This window comes from Falco cherrug, chromosome 7 (genome assembly GCF_023634085.1).
Source record: "Falco cherrug isolate bFalChe1 chromosome 7, bFalChe1.pri, whole genome shotgun sequence".
In the NCBI taxonomy this organism is placed as follows: Eukaryota; Metazoa; Chordata; class Aves; order Falconiformes; family Falconidae; genus Falco; species Falco cherrug.
In genome coordinates this window covers 12,063,758-12,084,690 of record NC_073703.1, presented here as the reverse complement: position 1 = coordinate 12,084,690, position 20,933 = coordinate 12,063,758, and the positions used below count along the sequence as shown (strand labels likewise).

General features: G+C 57.1%; 1 long non-coding RNA gene across 1 annotated transcript in view; it reads right to left on the bottom strand.

The window, feature by feature from the left end:
- Positions 1–7,998: 7,998 nt before the first annotated feature.
- Positions 7,999–20,933, bottom strand: part of LOC114015228 (uncharacterized) — a 40,805-nt gene continuing 27,870 nt past the window's right edge. Inside the window, exon 4 of the long non-coding RNA XR_008733155.1 lies at positions 7,999–8,646. This is a non-coding gene — a long non-coding RNA (uncharacterized LOC114015228). The remainder of the gene's footprint in view (positions 8,647–20,933) is intronic.

Sequence of the window (20,933 nt, the reverse complement as noted above, 5' to 3'; positions counted from 1 at the left end):
AGGCGCTGGTGTTTGGGCTGGCTCTGCTCGCAGGGAGCGGGGCCAGCCAACTTCTTGAACTTCCCCGGAGCCGCGCAGGGGAGCTGGCGGCCAGGCAGCGCGGTGTGCCGGGGGGGCAAGGGGGGGCCGGCTCTGCGCTGCTCCGGGGCCGGCGGGGGGGAGAGGGGGGAAGGCAGCGAAGGTCCCGGAGATGGGGGGACCCCCATTGAGCTGCCGGTGACAAGCAGTAAATCGGGGAAGAATAGCGCATGGAAACGCGCCGTCGGGGCCGCTCGCCGGCCCTACAGCTGCCGCCCCGTCTCGCCGCCATCCGAGCCACCGGCTCCCTGGCGAGATGCCCGGCTCCCGCTCCGCACCCCGACGGCTCCCGCCCCGCACTCTGAGAGTCCCTGTCCGCACCCGAGGGGTCCCTCCCCGCACCCTGAGGGCTCCCGCTCCGCACCCCGAGGGGTCCCGCCGCCTCCCGCCCCGTCGGCGGCTCGGCGGGCTCGGCGGCCGCGGTCGGTTTCAGGACCCTGGACAGGGGCGGGGCTGCCGTCGGGGCGCGGCTCTGCCGGGTCCCCGCGCGTCCCCCGGCCACGTCCCGCCGCGCCGGGGAGGGGTGCGTTCCCCCGGCGGGCGGGCCCGATCCTGGGCCCTCTGCCTTTTCCTTACGCTACCGGGCTGGGATCAAGCCCCGCAGGGGCCGCTGAACCCCGGGGCCGTGCTGTGGGCACGGGCCACGGTTTGGCAGCGCGTCGGAGCCCACCCCAACTCAAACGCACTCGCCTGTGCGCGGAAACCGGGTACAGGGGACGAAAATGGAGCCGAAGGGCCTTTTTAATGAATGTTGAGCGGCTCGGCCAGCCTCCGCCGCCCCCGCCGGCATGCAGGGCTTCTCCCGGTGCTGGGGACGGTGCGGACGCGCCGCCGTGTCTCGACGGCGAAACGGGGTGGTAAAGCCCCGGGGTCGCCCTGCCCGGTCCCACCGACAAAGAGCCGGCCCTGCTGCCAGAAATACAGCCCCCTTTCGTTAACCGCCGCTTCCCGCTCCTCCGCCGCGCTGGTGGCTGGCTCCAAAGTTGGAGGCATTGATGCTCCGGGTGAGGGTCGCGCCTGGGGACGGCGGCACAAGGTAGTACCAGCCCTGGACCCAGAGATCAGGACCGGCTCCGCAGAGCGGGGCTGGATCCTGCGCCCCGTATCACCCTTGCAGTAATTCTGCCGAGCGCTGCAAACTTTGCCCTGCAGCCCAGGGCTGTGCCCGTCCCCCGATCCCACCGGCCGGCCGGAGGAACCGGGCACAGGGGATTGGAGAGCAGGTCCAGGGACTGGTACGGGCCGGGGCCGGGGCTGCCGGGGCCGCCTCGGTGGCCGCAGGTCTCAAGGTTTCCATCAATCGCTTTTTCCGACTCTCTGAATTTTCCCACTCAAGACTGAAAATAAAAGGGTGACTCCCCTAAGTGGCACGCGCCGGACAGATTCATCCCCGCTCAGCATTGTTCGTGCCACGGTGCTTCTCCCGGAGCCTTCACCTAACACTTTTGTCGTTTTAAAAGGCAGAACCTCCGGATTTTATCCAGCGGGCTGTTCTGAAGCACTGCCTAAATTTAAGAAAATTGTATTTCAGGTACACCAAAAAAAAAAGCCCCCCCCCAAACCAACAACCCAAAACCCAACAAACAAAAAAAACCCAAAACCACGCACATAAAAAATCCACAACAAAACAACGGTGTTTCTAATTTCCAATTGTATACTGAGTCGCTGAGAAAAGAGGCGGCATTATTTGTAATGATCATCTGTTAACTGGATTTGGGAGGAATTTTCAGCAGCAAAAAATCATTACGGGGCTGCTCTGTGAATTTTCACTCTCCAGAGGAAATACGGGGAAAAGATATACACGAGCTTTAAAAAATTGTTTTGGAAAACAAATTCGCTGGCGCTTTTCTCTCCCCTGCAGTGGGACACGGAGATGAGCCGGCAGGATTTTATTTCTCAACGCCCACCCGAGTTTGGGTTTCCCCCTCCGCAAAATAACGCCCGGTCCGGCCCCGGCGCCCCCTCCCCGCCCTGTCCTTCCCGACCAGAAATAAACAGCCGAGGCGGAAGAAAAGCGGGTGGGATTTTTTGCTAGAGGAAAAATCGGCCTTATTTGCAAGAAAAAAAATTATCGTGTTTATTTGCAAGAATAAAAAGTGTGTTTCTTTGCAAGAATAAAAATCGTGTTTATTTGCAAGACTAAAAAGCCGGTTTCTTTGCGAGAGCGGGGACCTGCTGCTTTGGGAGGTGTCGGACGGAGGGTCGTGTCGCGGCTCGGGCGGGCGCAGGGAAGAGGGGGTGATTCCCCCGCCGAGACCCCCTGAACGGGGCCGGGGTCCGCGCCAGAGCAGGTTCCCCCGGGCTGCGGAGCGGTCGTTGCGAGAGGCGCGGGGAGCCCGCACCCCGCACCCGGGGCTGCCCGAGCGCTTCCCCCGCTCCCCCCGTCTCACCGCAGCCGTGCGGGGATTTTGGAGGAAAGAAAGTGCCCGCGGAGTGCTCGCCACGACCACCCGAGGACGGTGGATTCCCCCCTGGATGCTTTTTCCTCGCCCCGCGGCCCGTTGCAGGCTGCTTCGCCTTTCTCGCAGGGACGGGAGAGCTGTTCCCCCTTCAACGAAAACCCGGGGGGGCGATGGCAGGGCCCCCTGCCGTCCCCCCCTCACCGGACGGCGGGCGGCGCGGAGGGGAAGCCCGGCCGGGGGGGGGTCCCCCCGCCTGAGCTGCGAGCGGGGGGCGGCGGCCTTCCCCGCACCCCTCGGCCGTGGGTGCCGTGCTCAGCCCGCGGCGGGCTGCACCCCACGGGTGTCCGGGGAGCAGGAACAGCCGCTGTGCGCTCACACACCCGCTCGGGGACACACACGCGTGTGGGAGGACACACACAGACCCCATACACCACCCCCCACCCCGGTCGGATAGCCGCCGGGGTAGCACACCCACCCGAGTGGGTACGCGCGTATGGTGGGGGGATGCGACACGCGCGTGCGGACACGCATGGCCCGGCACAGGCAGAGGTCGCGGACACACCCGTGTCCACACACGGACACGGGCGCCACATACACACGGGCCGTCTTGCAGACCTAGCCCCGCAGGCGGCACCCCTGCCGCCCCCCCAGCTCCGGGAACCGCGAGGACCCCCCCAGCCCGGGCCGTGCTCCCCCCTGCACCTCCCTTCCCCAAATCCACCAGCTTTGTCGCTCCTTTTCCCCAATCCACCCACCCCACGCAATTAAAGGTGGCGGCGGAGCGGGGCTGCAAGAGGCATCGGCTGAACGGTATAAGGGCCCCCCCGCCCGCTCCCTTCCCCTGCACAAGGTGAAAGAATATACAGAAATAGGTGAAAACACAGAAATAGCCCCAAGAAAGCGCTGCCCGAGGTTTGGCTTTATTTATTTCCTGCGTGTCCTTGTGCCCTGCAGCCCCGGGCCAGGTTGGAGGAGCCGGGTACCTGGTGGGGCAGCCCCGGTGGCGGCTCCGCGGGCGGGGGGGTGCAGGGGGGGTGATGGGGGTCCCACTGCCCGCGGCGGGGGGCCCGGCGAGCCGCAGGTGCTGCTGGCGGGAGACACCAGCAATGGCTGTTTGGGTGTTGGATTAAAGCACGCTGCAGTGCGCACACAGGCGGCCCCTCCCCCCCCAATCTGCCTGTATGCTAATGACATGCAAAGAGACTCATTTGCATGTTTATCTCTGTCAATGGGCAAGCGTGGCGGGCGAGGTAATACGTTTCCCACCGTGGCATGGAGGCCTCCCTCCGCCCCGCGCCCCTCACCGCCCCACCGGGCCGGGGAGGGCAGGGCGCACCCCCGGCCCCACCGCCCAGCCCTGGCACGACGGCAGGCACTGCCACAAAATGGCTGCCGGGGGGGGCCCTGCGAGCCGCCCGAGCGCCCACCTCTGCCCCCCAGCAGCCCCCGGCCCATCCGCGCCCCCTCCCCGCAAACCCAGCGCCGGATTTTGTCCCGAAGCAGCCAATCGGGGGCGCGGCACCCTTCCCCCCTCCCTCCCTCCTTCTCCCCCTCCATCCCGTCTTCTCCCCCTCCATCCTTCCTTCTCTCATCGCCATCCCTCTTTATCACACCTCTAGCCCTCCTTTTCTACCCTTCATTCCTCCTTTTCCACCCTCCATTTCTCCTTATCTACCCTTTATCCATCCCTCCTTCTCCCTCTCCACCCCTCCGTTCTTCCTTCCCCTCTTCCATGCCTCCACCCCCTGCTCCAACTCTCCTTCTCCCCGTCCATCCCTTTTTCACCTCCATCCCTCCTTCTCCCCCTCCATCCCGCCTTCCCCACGCCCAGAGCCAGATCCTCGCTGTTTCCACGACGAGGGTATTTCTGATTTCCCACCGCCCGAGGGAAAAGTCTCTTCCCTCCTTCCGAGGGGCTCCGACGCTGGCCCGGGTGCTGAGACCCAGGCCACTCGCGACGGCTGTGGGTCCGCCAGCACCACGCGTGGCCCCCGGTGGGCGCGGAGCCGCGGGTGGGCACCCTGGAGGGGCTCGTCCCTCGGTTCCTTTGCTGAGGGGGGCGAGGGGTGTGCACGGGCACAAGTGGAGAGAAGCAGCCGTGTGTACAGTCACGCGTGAGGGCCCACGGTTGGGGCGGACCGTGGAGGCATCGGCACGACTGTGGGGTTTTAAAATAGCCACCAAAAAAAAAAAAAAAAAAAGAAAAAAGAAAAGAAAAACCAGCCCAGCCTTTCCCACCGCCCCGAGGTGCGCCCACACCGCTATTTTCAAACACGCCCGCTGGAGCGCAGGGCTCTGTTTTGGGGAGCCGAGGGGGGTGTCCCCGCCGCCTGAGCGGGGATGCGGCGTCGCCACGGCACGGCACGGCACGGCACGGCACGGCACGGCACGGCACGGCACGGAGCACCACCCCTGCACGGGGCGTGGGGGCCGGCGGGGAGCCCCGGGGACGGTGCACGGCTGTAATGCGGTACAGTGTGCTATACTCTCCATACTACACATCTCTCTGTATAAAAGACGTATATTATATGTTACGCTGTAACTTATGATGCCGCGTTATAGCACACGACGCCGCGTGACGCGCGGGTGTGACAGCTCGGGACCCGAGGCACGGCCCCCCGCGCTGCCCCCGGCCCGCCCCGCCCCGCGGCACCGGCCACGGGCGCCCCTCCCTGCGCCGTGCTTGGGGACGGGTTTCGGGGGAGCCCCTCCTGCCTCCCCACACGGCATCCCACCCCTTCCCGTCCCCTCTCAGCTTCTTATCCCCCCTCCTCCCAAATCTTGCTCCCTTCCCCAGTGGAGGTGTGTTCGCTCCCTCAGTCCCTTATCTCTATTTTTACGGAGGGGGGCGAGGGTATTCCACCTCCTTTCACCCGAAATTGTCTTAGAAAAAAATAAAAACATCCGAAAACCCAAATCTGCCTGTCTGTGCCCGAGGCCTCAGCGCAGACGCGGCCCTCTGGACCCGCCCTGCACCGACCAGTTTATCCCAGCCACAGATACTGGGAGGAGATTTACTTGGGGCATCAGTCAGCCCCCCGGGCACCCTATGGCCTCCCCTGCCCCATGTATCGCACCTACGGAGACGGAGGTGTGCCCCCCCGCAGAGATGCTGCCGCCGCCCACCCCCCCGGCGGGGAAGTTTGTCCCCGAAGCCCCATGCCCGCCCCGCCCCCCCTCCCCCGGCAGCGGGCCCGGGAGTGTCGGTGCTCGGGAGCCCCGGGGGTGCCGGCCCGACGGGGTCCCCCCCAGGCCCTCGGCCCGCTCCCGGGTGGGTGTTCCCCTCCCGAGGGGGGCGGAGAGAGGCAGGCCGGGGCAGAGGCAGGTTCGGGAAGGCCCCCTCCCCTGGCTGTCCGGCTGCCCCCGCCAGGCAGCGTGTCCCCCGCACCCCGGCCCGGGGCGGAGGGGGTGGGGTCCGCACCCCGGGGGGAGGCCGGCTCGGGGCTCCGCATCAGGATGCCCGGGGCTGGGCTGGTTTTGCGGGAGGATGCGGGACCTCCTGCAGAGACACCCCCTCATCACCCCCCAAAACCTGCCGTGCCATCGCGCCCCGCGGCAGAGGCAGCGCCCCGAAAGCAAATGGGGGGGTGTGTTCCCTTACCTGAGCGCTGGCCCGGGGGAGCCCCGGAGAGGGGGGGTGCTGGATCCGGCTCGTTTTCTCCCGCCGTGTCCCGCAGCAGAAACTTCCTCCGGCCGGGGCCGGTGCGGGGAGCCGGGCTGCGCCGGGGGGACCCCGCGGCCGGGAGAGCTGCACACCCCGGGCCGTGTTTATATGTAGAAAGAAGGGTAATTTGAGTGCTTATACCAAGAACCGGGGTTGTTAAGTTTGCAGGCAGGCAGCTAAACGGTGCCAAGTGCGGGCAGGGAGGGGGGGTGCGGGGGGGAGGCTGGGGGTGTGTAAGAAATAAAGAGCAATTGTCAGAAGCGAACAAAAGGCGGAGGATGGAAAGGAGCTGGGAATCCCGGGGCAGAGCCCCTCGGCGTGGACTTGAACTTGGGCTTTGACACCGTCTGCCAGGCGGAGAGCGGCCCCGGGCCGGGCGAGCCGGGCTGCGGGGGGCGGGGGGGGGGGGCTGTCGGGGTTGGGGGTGTGGGGAGGTGCGTGACAACAGCCTCGGTGGCGGAAGTGGGGGCATCACCCCCCCGAACACCCACCTTTGCGGGGGGTGGCACTTTGCTTCAGGATGCGAGTGATCTGGGGAATAACCCAGACGGGCTGAGACCCGACGGGCTCAGCGCACCTCCCGGGGCGGAGAGGGGGCGGCGGCGGGGGGACCCCGTCGGGGCTGGCCGGGGCCAGACGGTCGGGGGGGCTGCCCGGTTCTCACAGTCTGCGCCCGAGCCTGGATTCTCTGCACGTCCTGGCCGGTCCCCCCTTTGCTACTATTCAGCACTTAATTGAACATTAATGGCAGCTGGGGATGAGGTCACTGGAGCCGGCTTTTCTCACACATTTTTCATGCAAATCCGCTAAACTCTAAACAAATTTGAATAAAACCCCCTTTGTGCGGGCCCTCCATGGTGTTTTTCCACGGGCTGCTCTGCCTGTCTCCGCACACTTCATCCGGGGAGGGGGGAGCGGCGGGGAGATGAGGGGGTGTGGGGGGGTCCCCGCCTGGGCCTGGAGCACCAGGCAGAGCCGTGTGTAACACCCTGAGTCTGTCTTCTCTGCGGGGCTCCCAAACACAGACACACACACACGCCAGGATCCACACTGTGCCATCATCTCCCTCTGCACCCCCCCGCATAGCACTGGTCCCCCCAGTAATATCCATTAGCAACACCAGTTCCCCCTGTAACTCCTTGATAGCACCAGTCCGCCCCCAGTAGCATCAGTCCTCCTGCAAGTAACACCAATCCCCCACAGCAGTACCAACCCCTAAGTAGCACCAGCCCCCCAGCAACCCAAATCCCCCACTGCCTCTCCGTAAGGTGGTTTTTGGGTGCTTGCGGCTGCACAGGATAATGGCATGCAGAGCCCCCCACCCCCCTGCTCCACGCCTCCACAGCCCCCGCGCAGCCCCTGTTAGCATCCCTGCGCGCCCGGCCCCCTGCCCAGCCTTGAACTTGGCCATGCCGGGCTGCGCTCCTTCTGCCTGCCTGGGCTCGCACAATGCCGGCCTTGACCCATTGTTTGCTTTTTTCGGATTTCAGCTGGGAAAGCGGCCACCTCGCGCAGCCTGCCCCGAGCACGCCAGGAGCTGGGCACAATGGGGAACCCTGCTCTGCAGGCAGAAGGGCTCCAAATCATTTGAGAGACATATTCATTATATTCTTTCACGGGGGTCTGTTTGCATTGGGTTTAGCAGTTACTTCCCAGACGGGGTTCAAACCAAATAAAGATCATTTAGCGGCAAGGGATTCGCTTGGGCTTTCAGGGAAATGTGCCTGATGCAGGGCATGGTGCAGCCCAGCCGCTTGGCTCTCGGCTGCTCCCGCTTCCCTGTCGGTTTGCTTGCATTTATTTTCTGCTCATTGCCTCCTCCATCCCAAAACTGCACCAAATCACACGGCTCACTTTTGCAAAAGGGAGAGTTTATTTCCAACAGTGCATGGGGTGGGGGGGATTTTAATGGGAGAGAATTACAGCCAGTAATGTTTCTCTTACAGGAACAGAGAGGGTGCAATAAAACAGCAGCTGGGCTGCTGGGCCTGGACAGACTCACGGTCCTCTGGGCCCTGAGCACAGCACTGTCAGGATGGCTGTGCTCCCGCAGCACTGCACAACCGGGGGTGAAAAGCAGCAAGGGCCAAGTTCTGCTCCATGAGCAAAGCCCAGTATTAAAAGCTCCCTCCAACCATCACGCACCCAGTATTTTGGCAGGTGAGAGAGTGGCTCACTCGTATCTCTCGGCCTGAGTGCAGTGGTCATGCTCTGGGGTGTTTAGGGCACTGAAGACAACATACAGGAGTGATGTGGGATGATCCCTGGCTCCCCGTGTTGCCCTGGCTCCCTCCCCACGACTGGACCGGCGTGATTCGAAGTGATGCAGAAACCCTCTGTGTCCATAAGCCAAAGCTGCCTCTTCTCTGGGGCCATCGGAGAAGCAGGTCAGGGCCCTCCTGGAGAAACCCAGAGACATCAGACGGCAAGTCTGGGCAGGTGGCAGCCAACTGCAAGAAGGAGCTCACAGGATTGAAAAGTCCCTTCTCTACTTGCTGGGATCTAGAAAAGAAAGGAAAAAAATAGAGTGGTTATGATTTCTGGCACGGAAACGGTCCAGCAGTGCTCAGCTGAGAACAGACAAACTTGGCTCAGTGATGGAGCGAAACTCCAACCCTCTTTCCCTCCTCACCGCACATTTGCCATGGCTCCAGGCTGCCTTAACCCCTTCCCAATGCGGAAAACTGTGGTCCCCGAGATGCCAAGTTCCCCCCGCACCCGCCTCATTCCTCTACCTCTGCCTGCCCTGCACACTGCCAGCCAGGGGAGGGCTTGCCGCTTTTCCTTCTTCCCTAGGCTTTGGGGCATGGGATTACTCTGCATGTCAGAGCCACTAAAGGCACAGCGCTCTGATGTTTTAATCTTCATGTTAACTTTCCCTGCCCTCGGCACCCTTGCCTGGCTGGAGAAAGTGATACCAAGCCACCAAGCTGGAGCCAAAGCTGTGATGCTCAGTGCAAGTCCCCTTCTCAGCTGTCCTCACACCTCCCAGGGTTTGCCCCACACATCTTGCACCTTGTAGCAGGTTCTCCCCACTTTTTTCCTATTTTTTTTCTCTACTTCCTTTCTGCTTTACCCACAGCGAGTATGGATCCCCTAGCACAGCCCCTAGTCCCATCCCTCTGCCATCCTCCTTTTGCTTTGCCTATAAACTGTTATGCTGGAAGGAGTGCAGACTAATACAACTAGTTTTTGAATACACTTGGATCCAGAGTGAAAAAGGAACCATCAGCTGGCTAATTTATTCCTTTTATTGCACCAAATTGTAATTTTATAAAATATTGCAAATTTTATAAAATATTTGCAAGCCCATTTTAAGAGATAAATCTTCTGTGTGGCTCTCTAATGAGCCGCCCTGGGAGTAGCTGGCATGTGATCTGCTGTAGGTCGCACCACGACGTTCCCGGGCTGCGACTGGATGAACCACCGTAACTCTTTGAACTGTGCAAATACTCTACACTCTGGGGTCCAGGCTGCAATTTTCATGGGTATTTTTTCTCTCTCTTAAAAATAGATCTTCTGTAACCCCTTTATTGCAATATTCATAAAACACTTGATGGAAATCCAAGGAAAATCCCTTCCCTTTCGCAACTTTGAAGCAAGACTAAAGCTTCAGAGAGGCAGAAGCCAACCCCACCCCATGTGCACGGGTTTGGAGAAGCACCTGGAGACTCTCTGGAGAATTAGGGTGCTGACAGGACAGACCTCATGCTGGCCTATGTGTAGGGACACCCAGGCTGCAAGAAGCCAAGGTGCAGCACTGCTTTATCCTGTGTGGCATTAGGAGTCACCCCCAATACCCCAAGTCTAGCAAGGATGTTCAGGTCAGGGCAGATGAGATCTGAACGGTGGCGGGTGCTTTCACAAGTCCAGGAGAGGAGGAGGTGGCTGAACCCTTGTGCTCACCAGGGAAAAAACCTTGCATGGCAAAGACCCCTGCCCTGGGCAGTGACAGCCCCTGCCCTCTGCCTGAGCAGGCTGAGCTTGCTGAGATCTACAGAGAAGCTCATCTGTGGTGCAGAGAGATAGGATGTTTGTTGGTACGAGACATCAGCCCACCCTGGAAATTATGCCCTGCCTGCCTGGTGGGTTTGCACCTTCTGATGCTTAGTAACTGGCGGCAGGAGGGGCTGGACTGACCCAACTGATTTGACATAAGCTTCAGGAAAGCCCAAACCTCCTGCACACACTTTCTCTGCAGGCAAAGCTCAGCCTGGCATTGAGGGTTTTTGCAAAAATAGTGCTCCACCAGGACTCGACTCCAGCCCAGCACTGCCTTCCCTCCCCAATGCCCTGTGCAGGGAAAGCGTCCCGCAAAGTAGCATGTGGATTCATTATCCCTCTCTTTTTTTAAAAAAGAGTGCATAAATAACTGCAAATGCAGCTCAGCCTCTGCCCCGGCACTTTGTCCTGTGCCTCCCTGTGTCCTTACAAAGCCAGTGCTGAGGTTTATATGCTGACAAACTTCTCTGCCACAGCAATTCTGGGCAGTGGGAAGGGCAAAAAAAATCCTCAAATAATGGCAAATGGATGCAGGACGCTCTGCCTAATCAGATTCCTATCCCCTATTGAGGCTGGGAAGGAGGGACCCCACTCCTCCCCTGCCCTCAGCCCAGCCTCCGCTTCACCGGCTCACACGGAGAAACTTTCTGGACAATTTAATCTCGCCAGGGTGTTACTTAGAAAAACCTTTTTCACTGTCAATTTTTTTCCCCCTCCCTTCCTCCCCCCCCCCCCCTTTTTTTTTTCTTCCCTCCAAGCCTTGATCGAATTTTGCAAGCCCCTGATATCTTTCTTTTTTGTAAGGATGCACGCTGCTTATGCAAATACCAGCCTTTCATACCGCCTCCCTGGCTCAAGCCCTCCAACTTGAATGTGACCAAAAGCTGTGCTCTCCCCTGCTAACTCCTTAGCACAATTACACCTCCATTCTGCTCCAGGGGCCCGGGGAGGGGGGAGAAAAAATAATTTTAAACTAATAACACGTGCTGTTTGCTTTGGATAATTACAAGGGAGCTTCGGTTTCTAAGAGCTCTGAAATATTCTGTTTGGTGGGGCGGGAGGGAAGCCCCGTGTTACACCTACGCTGCGAGTTTTATCTCCTGGTGGAGATGCTCACATGGCCTCTCGAGGCTCCCTCCATCTCATGCTCATCCTGTGCACCTGGGCAAGCATTTACATTTCCTATGGAGGAACTTCTTGGTGCTTTGGGCTATGGGAGAGAGGAGAAGGCGGCTGACATTTCTCTTATCTCAAGTTACAATTTCCTGCAAGCATCAAGATAATAAAACATCGGTGATGGGCAAGATGAGCGAAATGAATGTGTCAGCTGGCTCTCCCGCAGCAGCACGGGGAGGACCAGGGAGAAAGGACACCCAGGGGATGAGGCTGCTCCGCTGGCTCTCGTTTGCATCATGGCCCTGCCGTTATTGTCCTCCTGCCTTGTCTGCTGGGGAAGTTTATGTGGAGGGCTTTTGCTGGGGCGAGGAGGAGGAGGAGGAGGGGAGTTTTCCCCAAAAGCACCCAGGAATCTGTCAAAAGAGGGACAGAAAAGAGAAGAAGAAGAAGAACGGAGACAGAGAGTGGGAACGTCAAGGACCCCTGACTAATGAATAGCAAGTTTGCCCTTGAACCTCCCTGGGCTTTGCCATTCCCAGGCTCCAAACAAGGGCTGATGCATGCTTGGGCCCAGCTGCAGGGGGACCGGGCTATGGTTCATCTCAGACACTTTGACAGCCCAGGCCTTTTCCCTGCATAGCTCAGACTCGCCTAACTACTCCCCTGGCAACAGCTCAGTGCAGGAACCTGCGCTGAGGCCCTGCCTGCTGCATACAGAAGTATGAGGAGGAGGGGAGCCGCTGGGAGAAATTAGCTGGAGACCAGCTTAACCCATCAAATGCTGGGCAGGCGCTGCCAGCCCCGGCACCCTTCACTCCACCCCTGGCTTGGCTGGCTGGGTGCTCACTGGCCAGTGTCTGTGGTGGAGCAGGAGAGGGGCAGTGATGGGTTAGACATGCCGAGTCGCTGTGTATTGCAAACCTGCTGCTTCCCCAAGCCCCAGCACCTTGGACCTGGTGGGGCCAAAGGTCCTCGTGGTGTCAGGGATGTAGGAGGGAACCGAAACAGTCGGCTGGAAAAGACCACTGGACACTGAGCAGGAGGGTATCCCTCTCTGCCAGCTGAAACGAGGGCTCGGTCCAAACTAGAGTGGTCGAAACTTGCCCCGCCACTCTTTCTGCATTGCAGATCAAAGGCAGGGGACGAGCTGGCCTTAGGGGTCTGCGCTGAATGGCTGGAGAGAACAGGCGCGGGCACCCGGCGGCTCAAAAGCGCGACCCAGAAACGTTCCCACATCCAGCCCCATATAAATCAAGGGGGGAAAAGGGGGGGCTCCATCCCAGCCTCTGTTTTTACAGAGCATCTTTCATGTGAAGCCCCTGAGAGAGAGGGCTTTGCCGAGCTTGTTAAGGACGGCTCCTGCGCCAGGCAGAGAGGGGGACGCACCATATGGAGAGAAGAAAAAGAAAAGGGGACACTGAAAATGGAAAATTATGCAAAGCAGGAGGAGAGGCGCTGGGGGAAAGGGGGGAGGGAGGCAGCGAGATGGTGGGGGATGGGGAGAAGGAAGGCTGGGAAGGGAGCCCTGACTTGGGGAACACCAATGAACTGGCACGGGGGCAGCAGGAGGGACAGAATTTTCCTGTGACTGGGTGCAGAACAGCCCTTGGCACCCTTGGGTGCTGTCACCGGAGGGCAACTTTCCAGCCTGGCTTTTCCCCAGGCAGGTCTGGGCTGTGCCAGGGTGATGTCTGGCTAGACCACGGTAGGTATACCCTGTTTGTGGAGCTGTGCCATGATGGGAGATGCAGCAAAATGGGGCCCGTGCTGACCTACTTCAGAGGTGTCCTCAGGACCTCTGTTACTATGGCAATGAGGTTGCAAGCAAACATTATGGGGTTTTTGGTCAAGGATTTTGCTTTTAATCAACCAGAGAAACTGGACTCATGTAGTAAGGTGTCAGGGGCCTTGTAAGAAACAGCCCTGAACAGCAGCAATGATAGCAAGGGTCTCAATCACCTCTGGGTCTCAGCCGCCCGCGCAGTGATGGTGGACACTGCAGGTCAGGTGAGTTAAGGAGAATCCAAACGCAGCTGGCAGAGCTCTTCCCTTCCGCTCGGTCTCCAGAGGGACCCCTTGGTCCCTGAAGGGTCCTGGTTCTGCAGGACAGGCTGCAGCACTGGCGTGGCTCAAGGATGCTGTGCAGACATGGGAGGAAGAATGAACTTTCCAGTCTCTTGCATGTGTTACTGCCCAGCTTGTGCTCAAACCCCAGCATCTGGCCTAATGTGCTGTTTATAGAGAAATGACTCGGCTCTTCCCAACCCCACTGTGGAGCTCCTTCTCTCTCTCCTGGAAATCTTGGTCACATCTCACCTTCTGTGCTCAGCTCACCTTTGGGAAACCACCCGCCCTGGCACCACGACAGCTCCTCCATCCTAAAGGCACCTTGCGACTGTGACTTGTGAGACTCGGTGCTGGCTCCCTGTCCATGGGCCAGAACCACCTTGCACATCCTCACTGGGTGCCATCCCCCTTCTCCAGCCCATCCTTCACTCCAGCATGAAAAGCCACCCACTTGGTCCTCCAAAAACCCCTGATCTTGGTGCTCGTTGCTCTGTGGCTCCTGCTTAGTCCCCTCTATCCCATTCCCATCTCCCCACTTGATGGCTTTTGTTCAGAGCAGCCGGTGCTTTTCCCTCACTCTCAGCATCACCCAACACTAAGGAACACAAACTGCTCCTGGTTGCCACCTTTCCTTCTTCTTGGCCCTGGCACAGCCTTTGAACTCACACCTTTCTCTAACATGCTGCTCCCTTTTTTAGCTCCTTCTCCTGTGTGTTGCAACAGGAAACCTTTCCTTGCTGCATCTCAAATGGATCTCTCCATTAATTCCTTCTACCGTGCTTCCCTCCATCTACCATCAGTAAATTTACCATCAGCCCTCGCAGTCACCCCATGCCCCCAAGCCCACGTTTCGGTCAGATCCACATGGGGTGAGTGCACAGAGATGGGCTGGTGTGTGGGCAGCGTGGGACTGTGCCTGCAGAGATGGGCACGCTTGTCCCAGTGTACACGTGTTCCTGCCTGCACATGCCAACACCTACATGTTCCTGCCCACGTTCCCGCTGCCGGATCCAAGGCTGTGGGATCCTGAGGGGAGCTCTTGTTCTCCCCTGGAGCATGGGCGTTATCTCCACAACATGGCTGTAGGCTGGGATTTGGGCTGTTTGGTCTTACAGTCACTAGATGAAAAAGACGCTGTGTCCATCTTCTAGTTTCTTCAAGAGCCATGCCCTGAAGTAAGGCTACATGTGCTGGCCAGATCCTCAGCAAAGCCCTGAAATAAGCCGTAGGCACTGAAGAGTATTCATCTCTTCATACAAAAAGAAACAGCAAAAAATAAAGTTCATGGGGGTACAAGGAAAACAGAACTTCCACCCACAGAGCAGCTGTGTAGGGCTCTGGGGGAGTGCAGGCAACGTGGGAGATGTTTCAGAGCTTGCTCTCAAGATGATGCATTTGCAACTGCTTCCCTTCTGCAACCAGTGGAGGTAAACTGAGCTACCTGCCCTGCAGACACATGTTTTAATCTGTGTATCTTTGAGCACAGGTACATGTCCCGTGGTGCTTTAAGGCTGGCTAGGCACAGGGGCAGAATGATGCAAAAATTAGATGTGCCTTCACGGGAGAAGAAGAGGGATGTTTCTTTCCCTTGGCATTCTAATGCAGGCAAGCAACTGCCCCTCCATTAACAAACCCAGGTGAAGGGGTTGTTTGGTGTTCTCACTGCATATTTTTAGCTGCTAAAAATGGGTGGTGGGGCATGTAGGAGGAGCGTATGGGATTCAGGGTATCCTTTGAATCAGGCTGGCCTCAGCTGCCACGATGGGATCTGAACCATTTCCAAGAAGGATACAGCAAGAACAGCAAGTCCTGCCCAAGTGACGGTCCAAAGCGTTGGCACTTTGTCCTGATTCAACCTCGCCCCAGATTCTCGCCCCTGGTGTGCATCCAGGTTTCTTTCTCCTTGACCCATCTCCATCAAAAGAAGCGCTGTTACAAGTCTCTGCTCTGAGTTTCTAGTCTACAAATAGAAGCAGTGCCTGCTCCAGAGCTGAACATTTCCACTAAACCCTGTTTTGTTGCCTGTCCTGGTGAAAGAAACCTGCAGGGACCATGCCCCTTGCATGAGATGTTAAATATTTCAGCCTCCAGCAATATAAGACAGTGATAGGATATTAAACTATACAATTGCTCTATGTCCCTGTCTTCCCACCCCGGCTGCAGAGATGCCCAACAAGGGCCCATCTCTAGCAAATATTCCTCCGGATGGGGACGGGGAGCTGCTTTGAGCGCTGGGGCATGATGTCTTTATCGGGCAGCAAAGCTGGCTCTGCCATCTCGCCTAGGGAAGCTGTGCCATGGGAGCTGCTAAAGCAGCATTTCATTTCCAAACAGGGCCCCAGAGACCTCTTGTGTGAGGGGCTCAACAGAGCAAGCCGGGGGAGCGCAGAACAAGAAGACATGACCCCAGGCTAAAAATAAGCCAGACCCCAGGCTTGTTGGACTTTATTGCTCTACACCAGGGTTCAGGCTGGCCTGTTCTCCTTGGATCAGTGCATCCCTCCTATGCCACCACCGATGGGGAAATGGCAAATTGGGAATTTTTCACCTCCCTCTTCCCCCTGTTTCCCTCCCTTAACTCCTTTTCCGCATCATAAGCAAAGTCCTAATAAAGCTCCCATCCCCACTGCCAGCCCTGCACCATGCTCCCAGCAGAAAAGAGATGCAAAGCCACGCTTGGAATCTGATTCCCCGGCTTTAAACGCTGCTCTGCCAGCAAAGTGCGACTTGAAAGCTCCCCTGTCACAGTTACAAAGCTCCGAACAGCCCTTCCTCGGATAATCACGCTTATCTCCAGATTAAGAAAGAGAGACCTGCAGCTGAGGCTGGTCACATGGGCTGGGATGTGGGCAAATCTCTTTTAAACAATCCCCATATAGCTGTGACCTCCACCGCAGCCCAAATACACCGTCCCTCGGTCCCACTCGAAAACCAGCCCTGGAGACATGACAGAGCATGTGAGGAGACAGCGCTGGAGAAAGGGGGGCAGGAGGGAAACTGACAGGGGGAGGAGTGAGAAAGCGATGGAGAAGAGGAGGATGAGGAAGATGGAAGAAGAAATAAGTAAAGGGAGGATGTGGGAGAGGAATAGGATGTGGTGGAGACATAGGAAGAGTGTGTGGATGGAGGGGGAGGATGATGAAGGACAGGGAGGTCTCTGCTACTCTTCCTGCTGGGGATTAGTTGTCCCTGCACTGTCCTCAGTTTAACTCTTCCCGCTCTGTTCCCGGCTGGCAGCCTAGCCCGATTACGTGACTCCAGCTGTGCCAAGCAGCCTTGGCAGGGCGAGCGTGTTACCTACTTTGCTGCCACGGATTCATTAAGAGGCTTTGCTTGTGTGGGAATAGTCATCCCAATGGGGAAAGAAAAAAAACCACAACCTTCTGCAGATCAACCTGGCAAGAAGCTCTGACAAAGCGGTTTCCATGGCCATACCCAGAGCTTGGGAGCAGAATTAAGGAGGCAGGGATGCGCAAACAGGAGAGGAGAGAGATCAACTGGAAGGGGTCCCCAACAAGGCCCCTGCTCAGGGACGAGGCACTGGCCAGGGAGGGAATTGCCAGCCTTTTGCAGGATGCTGGTGCGTGGCTCTCCTTTGTGATCAAAGGCCACCTTACATCTGGGTTAGGCATGGATAACACGTTCACCCTATGAGCAAATGAAAGGTTCAAGCAACGACAGAGTGACTCTTTCCAACGGCAGGTTCCTCTCTTACATCCATGTGGAATTAACACAATTACTTTGCAGTGCAGGAGCCCAGACAACTCTGAAATGGGCACAGATGCAGAGCACTGGGGCTGGACCTCTCTGAGGATACCCACGATCTGCTAGCACCGACTCAGGGTTTCCAGACGTGGGGCTCAGCCACCGTCTGCAGCTTGCCAGGAGGGACCGCAGTGCTGCCTCCCTGGCTGCTCATTATTCACCCTGTGCAATTAGGCACTGCTAAGTCACACAAAATTGCCTTTGTTCTCCAACTGGATGACCTGTGTTTCACAGGAGTCCCTTTTTCCTGCACATTACTCATGAGTTGCCCACTGTACCTACTGCTGGAACAGCAGTGAGGATTTTGGGGAACTCTTGAGGCTGCCCATGACTGCTCCCTCGCAGATGCCCAGTGCAGGTTGATGGGGAGGCAGCCTGGCCCTGCCTGCCTTCCTGGACTTCTCTGAGCATAAAGGACAGCTTCTCCTGCAGCCCACTCTGCCCTGCCAGGGATGTGTCAGCTCACCCTCAGGCAGGTGGCTTTGCCACTCCCTGGCTATTCTACCATCTCTTCATATCACCTCCCAGCTCTCCTCCCGGCACAGAGGAAAGCCTAGTGCAGCTGCAGAGCCAGTGAGGGAAGAGGCATCATCCCCTGTCCAACCCAAACCCTGCAGATGCCAATGGCCGCCTTCCCTTGTTCATCAAGAACTTCCCTTTCCTCCCCAGCCAGCACATCAGGAGTCGAACCCACACTCTGCTACTTTTACCAAGCCATCTCCCATCCCGGCTCCCTGCAGGACCAGCCCTGCACGATGGTGTATCCGCTGTTGCTCTCCATCCCTTCACCGTCAGCACCAGGACCCAAGTATGGAAGAGAGGGCAAAGCGGATGGGAGCTAGCATGAAGCTCGGTGCCACCAGACTCCACAGCAGACAAGCCCGGCTACACCAAAACTTTCCAAAATTACCTCTGCTTCAGAGCAGCCTTGCACCATGTAATTCCCTGTTCTTTCAGCATCTGGCAACTGCTCAGAAGCAGGCAGGAGCATGGGGAGAAAAGACATCTTGGCCCATTCTAGAGCTTCTTCCCAGTCTGCTCAAGGAATGTATGTGGGCTCTTAAGCCTTGTTGATTTAAGGGAAAGGATGCAAAATTAATTAAGACAGGAAATTAATTAGATGTGAACTGGTGTTTACATCCCTAAATGTACAATGAATTCTTGTGTGAATCTACAGAATACAGATGGATGGATGGATGGGTGGATGATAACAGCACTCTAGGAATGACATTATGTGCTGGTCCATACGCTGGGGATGTAGAAAGACTCTTCTCTGCATTGATAATTAATAACTCTATCCTGAGCAAATGTTGATAAATCCTTTATAGAGCACGTTATCTCTGTCTCTCCAACTCTTGTTCTGCATTTCCATTTGCCTGTTTCCACTGCTCCACCCCTGGCACCCACACGCTTCACTTCCTTCCCATATTTTGTAACTGGTAGCAGATTTGACTCCCTTTCTGGAGAAGCAGGTGGAGGTTTTGTTGCTGGGGCTTTGTGTGAGTGATCGCATGGGTATGTGTATATACAAAGATGGATACAAATCCATTGGAAATAAACACCTTTTAAGGGACTTGAGAGAGAGACACAGGGCAGAGGAGAAGAAAGAGCCTACAGACCCTCAGCCAGACAATCAGCAAAGATGAAGAGAAAGACCCAGTGAAGCAAAAAAAGCTTCAGTTCTCTTTTAAACTCTCCATGATTTGCAACAAAAGCAGCAGATCCCATTGCTGGGAAGTCCAGCTCCACTGATGCACCAAGTAGCAGCAACCCTCGCCCCTTCTTCTCCTGGATCTGCACAGCTCAATTACCCCAGGCTGCCAGGCTGCACTGAGCACACCCCTGCTGCCCCACATCTCCCCCGCCGCCGAGACAGCTTTCGCCAATGGAAGGAGTACAAATATATTCATTGGCACCTTATCAGACATGCATGCAAAACTAATTAACATGGGGAGACATGCAAGCTGCCACCCAGCCACAAATACACACCCACGAGCATGCACACACACACGCACGCATGCACAAGGCAACCCTTGTCTAGGGGGGACATTCAAAAGGCTTTGTCACTAATTTAGGCATCTGTCTCAGTCTGGTCTGGTCCTCCTGGCTAGGCTGGAGTTGTGGTTTTTTTCCCACTCTGTTTGACAATGCTGGGAACATGCCCAGAGACCCCTCATTCAAATCACCCCTTGACAATGGTCTCATTGTGTGAGCATATAGAAAAGGGAAAGGATGGGGGAGAAGATGTGGAAGGGGGGTAAGGAATTAAAATGTGAACCCAAGGAAGTGTTTACTAACACAAGCCGCGCAGCTGCCCTGTTTCTCCTCCACCCCCTTCTTCCGCCCCTGGCCGCTCCAGTGGCTCAGCTTGTCCCCAGCGCAAGGCGGGTAGTGGGACAGCAGGACAGAGGGACAGTGGAGCTGGAGCGGGAGCAGGAGCAGGGGGGCACAGAGGTGCACAGGGAGATGGCAGACTGGAGGGATGAAGCCTCCAAGCATTCAAGTCTTCTGCAGTGGGGGGGCGGGGGCCAGATAAGGGTGTGGGAAGAGAAGATGGAGCCAGAGATGCCTTGGAGAGGATTAGTGACTTAAAATGTCCTGGGAAGGATATCTTCATGGAGGAGCAAGGGATTTATTAATATAACTATTCCAAGGCTTTCCAGGCAGGGACAAAAAGTGTTTAAACCTGGCCTTGTAGATTAGAGCAAGCAAGCAGACTTGCCGTGCAGTTTGGACTGCTCTCTTTGGTGCTGCTGCCAGACACGCTACAGTGTAAGAAGAAAGGGAGGGAGCAGCAGGGTGTCAGGGCTGGGGACTCAGGGAATGGACCAGACTCCCTTCAGGACCCAACTGCCTAATGCTAGTTATTAAATATCAGGAGGGAAAAAAAAAAAAAAAAAAAAAAAAAAAAAGGAAAAAAATGCCCCCAGTGCCACTCCTGGGGAAGGAAATAGCAAAGGTGTAGATGGGGGGTGTCAGCCCCCAGCCCCACCATGCTTGGCTGGCCTCAGCAGACACCATTCAGCTGGAAAAGCCCACGAGTCAGGAGAGCGAAAGGAACAGGAGCTGGGGAGGGGGAGAAGATGATGACAACGTTTTCCATATATGCAAATGCATCCACACAAGATACCCAGAGGGAGACAAAACAAAGAGACCTCGAAGAGGCTGGCTCTGAGACCCACACAAAGCCAGATACCTCCGTACACCTATGGTGTTTGCACATGAAGACCTGCACAACACAAGATGCGATGCTGTCCAGAGGTTTCTCTCATCTGAGAAGATATCAGCCCAAAGAAAGCCTGGTTGAGGAGCCCAGTAAAAGCTGCAAACACAAATGCCACAATCCCACGTACTCCTACACAAACAGATGCACCTTAGGAGTATGAAACTATTCCTGTCCATCAGCTTAGTCAGAGAAGAGGAAAGCTGTGATGCAAACACAAAAGAGCCCTGCCTCAGTGTGGCAGAGGTAGCCCAGCTCCCCTGACACTGCTCTTGCAGCCAGATCCACACCCTGGACCTTTGTTTGGCTTCCATAAGAGGAAAGCTAAGAGATTTCTGGACATCGCTATAAACGAGGCAGGACAAAACATCACACAGAAACCCAAGAATATGCATGACAGCAAAACATTTCCTTCCCTGAACCACTGCGACAAAACGAAAGTCACCTGTGCAAACATTTTTGCTTTAAAAAAGGGAAGCTACTGCCAAGTAAGCAAATCTCTGCTTTCTATCCAAACAAGTAGTTGTGAGCAGTTTTATTGCCACATACCTCTGTCCCAATACACAGGGATCAGCACTCGACATACAGTGACATGCAGGGACTCAGGGACAGAGAT